This window comes from Tursiops truncatus, chromosome 5 (assembly GCF_011762595.2).
Source record: "Tursiops truncatus isolate mTurTru1 chromosome 5, mTurTru1.mat.Y, whole genome shotgun sequence".
In the NCBI taxonomy this organism is placed as follows: Eukaryota; Metazoa; Chordata; class Mammalia; order Artiodactyla; family Delphinidae; genus Tursiops; species Tursiops truncatus.
Genome location: NC_047038.1, coordinates 32,310,660 through 32,324,476, shown reverse-complemented (window position 1 = coordinate 32,324,476; position 13,817 = coordinate 32,310,660). Strand labels below are relative to the sequence as shown.

The 13,817-nt window shown below is 38.0% G+C and overlaps 1 non-coding gene across 1 annotated transcript; it reads left to right on the top strand.

The window, feature by feature from the left end:
• Positions 1-13,337: 13,337 nt before the first annotated feature.
• LOC117312503 (U5 spliceosomal RNA) lies at positions 13,338-13,453 on the top strand. The gene has a single exon (XR_004526827.1). It is a non-coding gene; the product is annotated as a U5 spliceosomal RNA (small nuclear RNA).
• Positions 13,454-13,817: the final 364 nt, after the last annotated feature.

The window sequence follows — 13,817 nt, the reverse complement described above, 5'->3', positions numbered from 1 at the left end:
TTGGAGGGCACACACGAAGTAGTGTGCGCATCAGGACCCAGGGGAAGGAGCAGTAACCTCATAGGACACTGAACCAGACCTACGTGCTATTGTTGGAAGGTCTCCTGCAGAGGCGGGGGGTGGCTGTGGCTCACCATGGGGACAAGGACACTGGCAGCAGACGTTCTGGGAAGTATTCTTTGGCATGAGCCCTCCCGCAGTCCACCATTAGCCCCATCAAAGAGCTCATAGTCTCCAGCGCTAGGGTGCCTCAGGCCAAAAACCAACAGGGAGGGAACTTAGCCCCATCCATCAGCAGACAAGTGGATTAAAGTTTTACTGAGCTCTGCCCACCAGAGCAACACCCAGCACTACACACCACCAGTCAGGAAGCTTGCACAAGCTTCTTAGATAGCCTCATCCACCAGAGGACAGACAGCAGAAGCAAGAAAAACTACAATCCTGCAGCCAGTGGAACGAAAACCACATTCATAGAAAGACAGACAAATGAAAAGGCAGAGGGCTATGTACCACAAGAATGAACAAGATAAAACCCCAGGAAAACAATTAAATGAAGTAGAGATAGGCAACCTTCCAGAAAAAGAATTAAGAATAATGATAGTGAAGATGATCCAGGACCTCAGAAAAAGAATGGAGGCGAAGATGAAGAAGATGCAAGAAATTTTTAACAAAGACCTAGAAGAATTAAAGAACAAACACCTAGAAGAATTAAAGAACAAACAAACAGAGATGAACAATACAATAACTGAAATGAAAAATACACTAGCAGGAATCAATAGCAGAATACTGAGGCAAAAGAACGGGTAAGTGACCTGGAAGACAGAATGGTGTAATTCACTGACGTGGAACAGAATAAACAAAAAAGAATGAAAAGAAATGAAGACAGCCTAAGAGACGTCTGGGGCAACATTAAACACACCAACATTCGCATTATAGGGGTCCCAGAAGGAGAAGAGAGAGACAGAAAGGACCTGAGAAAATATTTGAAGAGATTATAGTTGAAAACTTCCCTAACATGGGAAAGGAAATAGTCACCCAAGTCCAGGAAGTGCAGAATCTCAGGCAGGATAAACCCAAGGAGAAACAAGCCGAGACACACAGTAATCAAATTGACAAAAATTAAAGACAAAGAAAAATTATTAAAAGCAACAAGGGAAAAACAACAAATAACATACAAGGGAACTCCCATAAGGTTAACAGCTGACTTCTCAGCAGAAACTCTACAAGCCACAAGGGAGTGGCACAATATATTTAAAGTGAAGAAAGGGAAGAACCTACAACCAAGATTACTCTACCTGGCAAGGATCTCATTCAGATTCGATGGAGAAATCAAAAGCTTTACAGATGAGCAAGAGCTAAGAGATTTCAGCATCACCAAACCAGCTCTACAACAAATGCTAAAGGAACTTCTCTCAGTGGGAAACACAAGAGAAGAAAAGGACCTACAAAACAAGCCCAAAACAGTTAAGAAAATGGTAACAGGAACATACATATTGATAATTACCTTAAATGTGAATGGATTAAATGCTCCAACCAAAAGACACAGGCTCGCTGAATGGATAGATACAAAAATGAGACCCACATATAGGCTGTCTACAAGAGACCCACTTCAGACCTAGGGACACATACAGACTGAAATTGAGGGTATGGAAAAAGATATTCCACGCAAATGGAAATCAAAAGAAAACTGGAGTAGCAATGCTCATATCAGATAAAGTAGACTTTAAAATAAAGAATGTTACAAGAGACAAGGAAGGACACTACATAATGAACAAGGGATCAATCCAAGAAGAAGATATAACAATTATAAATATATATGCACCCAACATAGGAGCACCTCAATACATAAGGCAAATGCTAACAGCTATAAAAGAGGAAATCAAAAGTAACACAATAATAGTGGGGGAATTTAACACCTCACTTACACCAATGGACAGATCATCCAGACAGAAAAGTGATAAGGAAACACAAGCCTTAAATGACACAATAGACCAGATAGATTTAAAGGATATGTATAGGACATTACAACCAAAAATAAGAGATTTCACTTTCTTCTCAAGTGCACATGGAATATTCTCCAGGATAGATCACATCTTGGGTCACAAATCAAGCCTCAGTAAATTTAAGAAAATTGAAATCATATCAAGCATCTTTTCCAACCACAACACCATGAGGTTAAAAATTAATTACAGGGAAAAAACGCAAAAAACACAAACACGTGGAGGCTAAACAATATGTTACTAAATAACCAAGAGATCATTGAAGAAATCAAAGATGAAATCAAAAAATACCTACAGAAAAATGACAACAAAAACAAAATGACCCAAAACCTATGGGATGCAGCAAAAGCAGTTCTAAGAGGGAAGTTTATAGCGATACAATCCTATCTCAGGAAGCAAGAAAAATCTCAAATAAACAATCTAACCTCACACCTAAAGTACTAGAGAAAGAAGAACAAACAATACCTAAAGTTAGCAGAAGGAAAGAAATTATAAAGATCAGAGAGAAATAAATGAAATAGAAACAAGGAAAACAAGAGCAAAGATCAAAAAACTAAAGGCTGGTTCTTTGAAAAGTTAGACAAAATTGATAAACATTTAGCCAGACTCATCAAGGAAAAGAGGGAGAGGACTCAGATCAATAAAATTAGAAATGAAAAAGAAGAAGGTACAACGGACACTGCAGAAATACAAAGCATCATAAGAGACTATTACAAGCAACTCTATGCCAACAAAGTGGACGACCTGGAAGAAATGGACAAATTCTTAGACAGGTATAACCTTCCAAGACTGAATGAGAAAGAAATAGAAAATATGAACAGACCAATCACAAGAAATGAAATTGAAACTGTGATTAAAAATCTTCCAATGGGGTTTTCCCGGTGGCACAGTGGTTAAGAATCCACCTGCCAATGCATGGAACGTGGGTTTGAGCCCTGGTCCAGGAAGATCCCACATGCCACAGAGCAACTAAGCCTGTGTCCCACAACTACTGTGCCTGTGCACCTAGAGCCCATGCTCTGCAACAAGAGAAGCCACCACAATGAAAAGCCCGTGCACCGCAATGAAGAGTAGCCCCGGCTCGTGCCAACTATAGAAAGTCCATACACAGCAAGGAAGAGCCATCGCAGCCAAAAATAAATAATAAATAATCTACAAGGATGTACTGCATAACACAGTGAATATAGCCAATATTTTATAATAACTATAAATGGAATATATATAAAAAAAACTTCCAACAAACAAAAGTCCAGGAAAGATGGCTTCACAGGTGAACTCTATCAAACACTTAGAGAAGAGATAACACCCATCCTTCTCAAACTCTTCCAACAAATTGCAGAGGAAGGAACACTCCCAAACTCGTTCTAAAATGCCACCATCACCCTGATACCAAAACCGGACAAAGATACTACAAAAAATGAAAATTACAGACCAATATCACTGAAGAATATAGATGCAAAAATCCTCAACAAAATACTAGCAAACAGAATCCAACAGCACATTAAAAGGATCACATACCATGATCAAGTGGGATTTAACCCAGGGACGCAAGGATTCTTCAATATACGCAAATCAGTCAATGTGATACACCATATTAACAAATTGAAGGATAAAAACCATATGATCATCTCAATAGGTGCAGAAAAAGCTTTTGACAAAATTCAACACTGACTTATGATAAAAACTCTCCAGAATGTTGGCACAGAGGGAACCTATCTCAACATAATAAAGGCCATATATGACAAACCCACAGCAAACATCATTCTCAATGGTGAAAAACAAAGCATTTCCTGCAAGATCAGGAAGAAAACACAGACGTCCACTCTCACCACTATTATTCAACATAGTTTTGGAAGTCTTAGCCATGACAATCAGAGAAGAAAAAGAAGGAAAAGGAATACAAATTGGAAAAGAAGAAGTAAAACTGTCACTGTTTGCAGATGACACGATACTATACACAGAGAATCCTAAAGATGCCACCAGAAAACTACTAGAGCTAATCAATGAATTTGGTAAAGTTGCAGGATACAAAATTAATGCACAGAAATCTCTTGCATTCCTATACACTAATGATGAAAAATATGAAAGAGAAATTAAGGAAACACTCCCATTTACCACTGCAACAAAAAGAATAAAATACCTAGGAATAAGCCTACCTAGGGAGACAAAAGACCTGTATGCAGAAAACTATAAGACACTGATGAAAGAAATTAAAGATGATACCAACAGATGGAGTGATATACCATGTTCTTGGATTGGAAGAATCAATATTGTGAAAATGACTATACTACCCAAAGCAATCTACAGATTCAATGCAATCCCTATCAAATGACCAATGGCATTTTTTACGGAATTAGAACAAAAAATCTTAAAGTTTGTATGGAGACACAAAAGACCCTGAATAGCTAAAGCAGTCTTGAGGGAAAAAAACGGAGCTGGAGGAATCAGACTCCCTGACTTCAGACTATATTACAAAGCTACAGTAATCAAGACAACATGGTACTGACACAAAAACAGAAACATAGATCAATGGAACAAGATAGAAAGCCCAGAGATAAACCCACGCACTGATGGTCAACTAATCTATGACAAAGGAGGCAAGGAAGTACAATGTTGAAAAGACAGTCTCTTCAATAAGTGGTGCTGGGAAAAATGGACAGCTACATGTAAAAGAATGAAATTAGAACACTCCCTAACACCATACACAAAAATAAACTCAAAATGGATTTGAGACCTAAATGTAAGACTGGACACTATAAAACTCTTAGAGGAAAACACCTTCAGCCACTAGGGAGAACAGTATGGAGGTTCCTTAAACAACTAAAAATAGAATTACCATATGACCCAGCAATCCCCCTACTAGGCATATACCCAGAGAAAACCATAATTCAAAAAGACACATGCACCCCAGTGTTCAATGCAGCACTATTTACAATAGCCAGGTCATGGAAGCAACCTAAATGCCCGTCGACAGACGAATGGATAAAGAAGATGTGGTACATATATACAATGGAATATTACTCAGCCATAAAAAGGAAAGAAATTGGGTCATTTGTTGAGACGTGGATGGATCTAGAGACTGTCATACAGAGTGAAGTAAGTCCGAAAGAGAAAAACAAATATCGTATATTAAAGCATGTATGTGGAACCTAGAAAAATGGTACAGGTGAACTGGCTTGCAGGGCAGAAGTTGAGACACAGATGTAGAGAACAAACGTATGGACACCAAGGGGGGAAAGCAGCGGGGTGGTGGTGGTGGTGTGATGAATTGGGCGATTGGGACTGACATGTATACACTGATGTGTATAAAATTGATGGCTAGGGCTTCCCTGGTGGCGCAGTGGTTGAGAGTCCGCCTGCCGATGCAGGGAACACGGGTTCGTGCCCCAGTCCGGGAGGATCCCACATGCTGCAGAGCGGCTGGGCACGTGAGCCATGGCCGCTGAGCCTGCGCGTCCGGAGGCTGTGCTCCGCAACGGGAGACGCCACAACGGTGAGAGGCCCACGTACCGCAAAAAAGAAAAAAAAAAAATTGATGGCTAATAAGAACTTGCTGTATAAAAAAAAAATTAAATTAAATTAAGAAATTAAATAAAATATACAAAATGAAAAAAAAATCAGTGAATAGCAATATAAAAGAATAACTTTAGCTGTTGGCACAATAGCTGCTCTAACAAATTCCAATTAATTTAGAAATATATGTATATCAAAATTACCCACAAGAAATGTATCAAAAGCCATTGTGTGTGAAACCAGTGGCCCCACTGACATGCATTACATGTGGTTAGTCAGCATTTGCTATATTATAATGTTGTGATAACCAACCTCCAAACCTCAGTGACTTACAACCAAGGTTTATTTCTCACTCATGTGGCATGTTGGCTATGAGGTAACTGTGGCCCCAACTCTTTATTCCCAAATTCAGGCAGAAAGAGTGGCCCCAATTTGGGAAATGTTTTTCTACAGGAAAAGGACAATGGCAGCATGATGTATGGCTCTGAAACCTCTGCTCAGATACGGGATATGTCCATTCTGCTCATATTCCATTTGTTAAAACTAGTCACATGGCTGACACTGATATTTGAGGGGGAAGAATATTTCTCCCAGAGGGAGGGGGTCCCTTGTAAGCACCATATATTTTCAACAAGCAATTCAGTTATCACACAATAGATATACTATAAATAGACACAATTATGCCCAAAGTCTCATTTTCCTACATACTCATTTTTATGAATAACCTGAAAAAAGAAGTGGGAAGCCTGTTAAGAAATGTTTAAGTCACATGATGTAAAATGATACGGATGGAGAAGAGAATGGCGTTTTTAAAAAAATCTTGCATGTTTGAATGTTGGTGGTCATGAGAATGGACATTCAATGCTAGAGGAAAGGCGAATGGACTTCTAGCATTTTCAACATGAAAGAATTCTCTTTGACCATAGGTCTCAGCCCAACTGCACCATTTACTAGCTATAAAACCTAGGAAATCACTACATTTACATTAATCTGAGCTGTCTCAGATGGCAAAGTGCTGTGAAGGTGTTCACATACATGTCAGAAAAGATTGAGAGAGTGAGGAAAGGCTAAATAGAGAACTGAAGAAAAGAGATGTGCTGATCTCAAATCTAATTTACTGCATAGAACCACCACCCAGAGCGGGAAGGAAACTTCAGAGGGCCCCCGATGGCCTGGGTGGATTATCTCTTTGAGAGGGTCTTTGGGTCTGTATTAACAAAGTGATTGCTTGAGCACTGATTTCTTTGCCTGAGTAATAATAATGGCCATCAGTCTAGTGATGTGCAGAAGGAAAAACCATTTTAGCTACCTCACTTCTGTAAACTGGTAAATGTACTCCCTTAATGCAATTTTGCAGAGTATAGAGACGCCTACTAGGACCTAGTCTCCTCTGGACATTTACATGTAACAAAGTTTTCAAATCAAGAAAAAAGGCCTGGAAGAAAAAGAAAAACTATAAAGGAAAGTACCGTAGCCTTGGGGCAACTAACCCACAATACCCAAAAAACTACATCACCTGCTAAGTTAAGGATACACCGTTTGTAAGATATTAAGTTCACATACAAGTAAGCATTGGAGACATTATGACACAAAACTCAGTTTTCAAATAAATTGGGAGCCTGGGACATATTAACATTTTTAAAACCCTAAAACATAAAATGAGTTCAAGCATCAAAATAAGTGCAAATAAATTCATAAAATATATTGGCAAGATGCCATCGTGTGGCTCGGTCATTTGTGTTTTCGTGTATAGACACAGGTGGAGAAATTTTTACCAAATAACAAAAGAAACAGATGAAGAGTTTAAAGGGCAGTTCTTTCATTGAAAATATCAAATTGTGCCAGACAGAACATCTTTATGGCTTCCTTCTACCAGCAAGTTACCTCTGGTTTGAGGTCTCCCTTTGGCTGGATCCTTTGACCAGAGTTAGATAAACTCTAGTTTGACACTTGAGTCCTTTGCTGGTGAGAAGCCTCACCTCTTCTCTCTTTACTTACTCTCTGTTCCCTCCTATTCCCCCCCCCCACCCTTTCTCTTATGTTATTTCATTCCTTTCCTTCACCAAGGCTTTCAGTCTCTAAGGCTAAACATGAAGTCAGGGAGGTTTTGATAGTCTTTTTATAAGATTTTTCTAAAAATTGTTTACCTAAACAGTTAAATTTTGGACAAATTTGAACTTTGCTATAGTTTAAAATTAGGAAGTCACTGGCTGAGTCTCAGAGATCTTTTGCTGTGTAGAGATTTCTGTTCTATCCATGGTTAATGGATTTGGCCTTTGGTATTGTGTTCCAAAAGAGGCCAAATTTGGAAAACCTTGACACGTGTATGTATGTATGTATGTGTGTGTGTGTGTGTGTATATATATATATATATATATATATATATATATATATATATATATATATATATATATATATATATGACTACAAATGTGTCTGCAGCTCCTCCAGGAAGCAATTACAAAAATATTTCCATGGTGATTGGATGCACCTAATTTTGATACAGCCCTACTTAAAGCTTGTTTTCAGGAAAAAAAAAAGACTGAGACCCACAAAGGCCCACGTTTCCCTGATATGCCTGTGTGTTTACAATGGATCTGAAAAAGTACGTAGTATGGATAAAACATTTCCTATTTGGAGTCTTTTATAATCTCCTACAAATCTTCAGCTAAGCTGAAATCTCTGTCTTAAAGGACAAAGTGTCTCAATGGAAAATACCAAAACATAGACAGGAGGAATAATTTAAGGGAAATGGGGGTCTCATTTCGTGAAAGAATATCTCTTCTATATCTCTTAATGTTATATTTTGTTGTCCTTTAGCAGAATTTGTTTGGAATTACTATCGTGATGACCCATTTACCATATTTTAAATACGTTCTGTGTTAAGGACAGTGTGTACTATTCAGGAAACAAACTCAAGGATAAGAAAGCATATGGTAAACATATGCTGGTGTCATACATGTTGGTGGTTTCACAAAATAAGTAATATATACGTGAGCCAAGCAGATAGTGACTAATGGTATGTGCTGTCCAGGCATTCCATGATTTTGCACTTTGTTTCTTCTATTAGCTGTCGAAATATTCTTGTAAGCCCCCATTGCATTTAAAAATATATTAACATTTAGACATCAGTTCAAACACCTTTTTTACGAAAAGAACTACTCCTTGAGAATGTAAACAAAAATCGACAGTTTCACTTTTTGTGTGAGGTTTTCCTAAATATAAATAATAACCATACCTGTTTTCAGAATTAATACTTTCACAAAACAAACAAAAGAAATCTTCTCAAATGTAAATACTTATCAAAGAAACAAAGTGTACTGCAGTTAGAAAATCAAAATCCTTTACAGTATATGAAATAGTCTTATTTAATTATTATACCTTCTAAGAACTAAAAAAATACTTCACTTTTTAAGAAGGCCCTTTTCATTTCAATGTCAAGCTTTATTTAACAGCATTAAGTGGTACTGGAATACTATCTGGTTTTTAAATAGTCATATCAATCTATTTCTTAGATTTGAAGGAAACAGGAAGACAAACATGTTAGATTTGTGTTATTTAATTTTTGTTTCTTTTGAAATCTGAAAACTTTCACCTTTTTCAACTTGAGCAAAAGACTCAAAACTGAGAGAAATTAGAATAAAAGAGGTCTCTTGGGATATTTGTACATCTTCAATGAAGTTGAATGACATTGAAATTATATTTCTGAAATTCAGAAAATAATAATGCAAAAACATATACATCTAAGAATCACAAAAGCATTCAAAATATTAATTCCATAACTATTTAGCATATTTACTCATCATTTCTAACACACATGAAAATGAATTAGGAATATATTTAAACTATCATTGTTAGAAACCAAAATATTGCTTTGACATAAAAGCACAAAAAAATGAACTATTCCAATATTTACTTCGGGAAGGGTTTCTTTGTTTTTTGTTTTTTGTTTTTGCAGTACGCGGGCCTCTCACTGTTGTGGCCTCTCCTGTTGCGGAGCACAGGCTCCAGACACGCAGGCTCAGCGGCCATGGCTCACGGGCCCAGCCACTCGGCAGCATGTGGGATCTTCCCGGACCGGGGCACGAACCCGTGTCCCCTGCATCGGCAGGCGGACTCTCAACCACTGCGCCACCAGGGAAGCCCCTTTGGGAAGTTTTGATAACAATTTTTTTTTGCATTTGTTTAGGAGAATGTTGTTGCCTTATCATTTCCTTTGTAAATTATTATAACTTATCTAATTCCAACTTGATACTCTCTAATCAATCTTCCACACTTATACCAAAGTCATATCAGGGTATGACTATGTCCTTCTGCTTAGATGGTTCCCCATTCTTTCAGGATAAAATTCAGCGTGCTGGAGCCACCACTCATGGGTTTGCATCATCTGACTTCTGTCTCCATCTTATATTATTTCCTGTCATACCCCATACCCTTTCCCTACCTATTTTCTATTGCCCAAATGATCACTCTCGCTCACCTTTTTATGTATTTGTTTACATGTCATTTCCTCAACCTAAAATGTTCTTCCTTCCCATATTAACCAGATTTAATCCTCATAATATTTCAAGATTCAACTCAAGAATCATTTCCTCCTAGAAGTCTTCATGGACCACTTCTCCCTTCCCCTACTCAGATGTCCATTTCCAATTACCAACTCCCTCACTGACCTACACATAGCAAACTTTAAAATACAAAAAGCCAACAGATTGCAATGTAGAAAAATTAATTTCTGAATTAATCGTTACCTAATGCCAAATCTATTCTTGCTTTGGTTTTCTTCTTGGGGCTACCCAATATGTGTGCATGTACACACACACACGGACACAAAAATATGACAACAGCACTCGTGTCAGAGGCCCAATGAGGAGCAAAGGCCAGCAGGTGAGCGCTCAGTATAACTGTCCCGTTTCCACCATTTATTAGAGATCTCCACCCTTAGTTTAGCCACAGAGATAAGGTTATTTCACTCTGACTTCCTTGGGTTACTATCCATTCTGCTTATGTATGGCCCCTTTTTTTGGAGGTGATATTCTCTGATTAATATACAATCATCATTTTATGCTATTGGATCTTAAACTCTCTTACAAATACCACCCCAGTTACTTTGTGATGGTTAGAATCACTACAACTCCTACTTTCCTTGTGAGAAACACCCATATAGATACTTGATGATCATCAAAGCTGCTCAAATCACTTTCTAAACATAATTAATCACTAATTCAGTTAGTATCAGACAAAGCGAAGTCTGATGTTACATGTTCTGCTGCTAATTCACATCTATTTTAACTTCTGGAGCACCAACTAAGTTCTGGATATAAACTAGACTGTACGAAGCAAAAACAGCTGCATTTCAATGTTGAGCTTACAGTTTTGCCAAAACGAATCCCCATTTTATAGAACTGTCATCTGATTATTTGAGAATCAGATGCAAGAATTAGGTTCAACACTGAAAGAAGAAAGTCCTCAACCAGTAGCGAAAATAATCTTCAACCCTGAAAGATCCTACATACATAGTTTCAAGGTAAATAATACATTTTCACAGGCACACAGAATTAGCCCAAGGCCCCAACTGTGATTTACATTGGGTGGGAACAGTTAAGATGTAGCCATGGTCATGAAGAAAGAGGCTATCTGGAGGCCCACCTGTGTCAGCATCAGGCCACACATGCCCTTCCTGACAATGCATGCTGGTGCTGACATACTTCTCTGTGACTGGCCCAACTACTCTTGTGGCCTGGAGTCAGACTGGCATCCCAGCTGAAATTTTTAACAAGTACAGGAAAGAGGAGCTAAGCATTTGGAAGCAATGCTTCCAATGTTTCTGGAGCAAAGCACTCTAGTACTCTGGGAAAGGAAGGAATGTGTCTTGTTTTTTAGATAGCAAAGTGTTGAGGTGCCAAGATGTGAAATGGAAAAAAAGATCAAGGCCTAGAAGAAAGTGAGTTTTAAGTGTCTGCCAGATAGAAATGAATTTGATCATCCTCTCTTACTTTCCATTTTGGTTTTGAATCTGACAGAAACTTTTTTGGTTAAGGAGGGATCTACCTGAGCAAAAAATTGGGTGTTTTGGTTATAGAGAAGCCGACATAAAAGAGCTGAAAATTACTTTGCTCTTTCTAAGTAATTATCCATGTGTCACTATGTCATATCAAAAACCAATAGAAAGGTTATTTTAGTATGGATTGATTTTTTTTTCTATTTAGGACTGAGTTTTCTTTGTAATCACTAAATATTTAAAGATGAGGGACAGGAAATAATAATTAATTGAATAACCTCACTTTCCTTCCCCTCGTTAACCTTTCCAAACTTTAACCAACAGTGTTCCCTGCTCACAAAATCCAGAGAGATCCATAAAGAATTGGGTTTATTCACAGTGCAAAGATGCTTCGTGAAATGCACAGCCTTGGCTCTACGTTCATTAAAATAATCTTCCTAAGTTTTAATCTTTTAAAGATTCTAGGCCCCGAAGAAAAAAAAAGAATCTGATATATAAAGGATAATTTGAATACTCCTGAAATCACAAAAAAGTAAAATAACTTTAATTGCCTTTAGGAAGGATGGTTACGTTGCATTTAGAAAGGATGATTTTCACCTGTGGTAACTTTTATAAGCCATTTATATATCCACTCAATGTATATTCTCTGATTATTTTTTTACAATGGAAGTGAGTTTGGAAATGTTTTAAAGAGAAGACTAAAAAAGGATATAATCGTCCCTAGAATTTTAGAATGTCACCAACATTACAATTCTCCACATGACTTTATAATTTTATTTTTGCCATTCAGTTTTCTTCTTCCCCACAAGTACAATCAGGTTAAGTGGAGATAAGGGGCAGTGATACACATATTGATAGTGTTAGGTTTAAGAGATGAATGAAGATGGGAAGCTGCGGAGTGTTGAAGAGGAAAGCAATTCTTTTTCAGACCATGATGATTCTCAACCAGCAGAGCACCAGACAGAGGTAAAACACAAGTACGCTTGGAAGGAATAAACCACATTTTTGGACCACACTTCTTTTAGATAATTTTCACCTTCTCACCGAATCTACTTCCACAGCGATAATTAGTGCAACCGGCTTTACAAATAAGGAAACCAAGCCCCAGAATCAGTAAAAGTCATAAAGCTATTAGGATCCAAGACTCAATTTCCTGTGTGTTGTCTATTATGCCACGTTTTCTCATTATTATATGTTTTTCTTAATGAAAGAATGATGACATCATAATGAAAATCAACACCGTTTTGAAGAAAGCTTCCAGTGTTCAAATCTGGAATGTTCTCTCAGAGTGACAATTGAATCCAGAACATTCTCTCACAGTAACAATTGAAATCCATAAGGTCCTCTCAGAGTAACAGATCAAAACTCAGTAATAAGGGCTCTCAGTGCAATCTTGTTCCAAATACCTCTGAGCTACTTAGAGAAATTAAGGATGGGGAAAAGCTTATCTGAGTCCTCCCAACCATGCAGGAGGGCAGAGCAAAGTGAGCATTCAACAGCAGATACTTTAAAAAAGTGAAATGGGTTCTGCAGACAAAATAAAAAGTGACAATATTGTTCTCCCCCCACTTTCTCAACCTTTGTCCCAGCTGTCTTCTCCTACAGCAGATACCATGAAGAAGACACTTTAGGGACCATGATTTGATAGTCCTGATGCCAAGGCTCTGGTCTAGTGAAAATTCAGAGGTCAGGTCGGACTTCTGCATCGCTAACATTCAACTCAAAGGGTCACGATATACCAACTACATCCACTCTGCCTTGAAACCAAGGCACATGCCCCTTGCACGCCTGTCAGGGCCGGTTCCTCACTGCTCCATCTCCTCCTGTTATATCAAATTCTCTTCAGATTGAATAAATCTTTCACCTTTTACTAAAGACTTCCACGGAGAGGAACAACTCTGAGTCTCATAGCAATTTTTTGAGGCCTTGCCCTGGCAAGGCTACTTACTGATGTCCACATGAAAGAATTATTGCGTTTTTTGCTTCTAACAGCGAAGCTACTTGCTAGTTTTTGCTAGTTATTTAACATATGTGTGTATATTAAAGCAGGTAGGATTTTCTGGGAATCTGTGTATAAATAGGGTGCCCGGTTTCAATCGAACTGGATCCCACATGCATGCTGCAACTAAGAAGCCCACATGTGGCAACTAAGACCCAGCGCAGCCTAATAAATAAACAAATAAATAAATGAATATTTTTTAAAAATGCTGAGCTTACTTCTCATTGGCTCATTTCCTACTCAGATCTGCTTATAGGAGGGAGGGTCTAAGCATTATTGATTCACCTACTTTTTCTTGCTTAGAGAG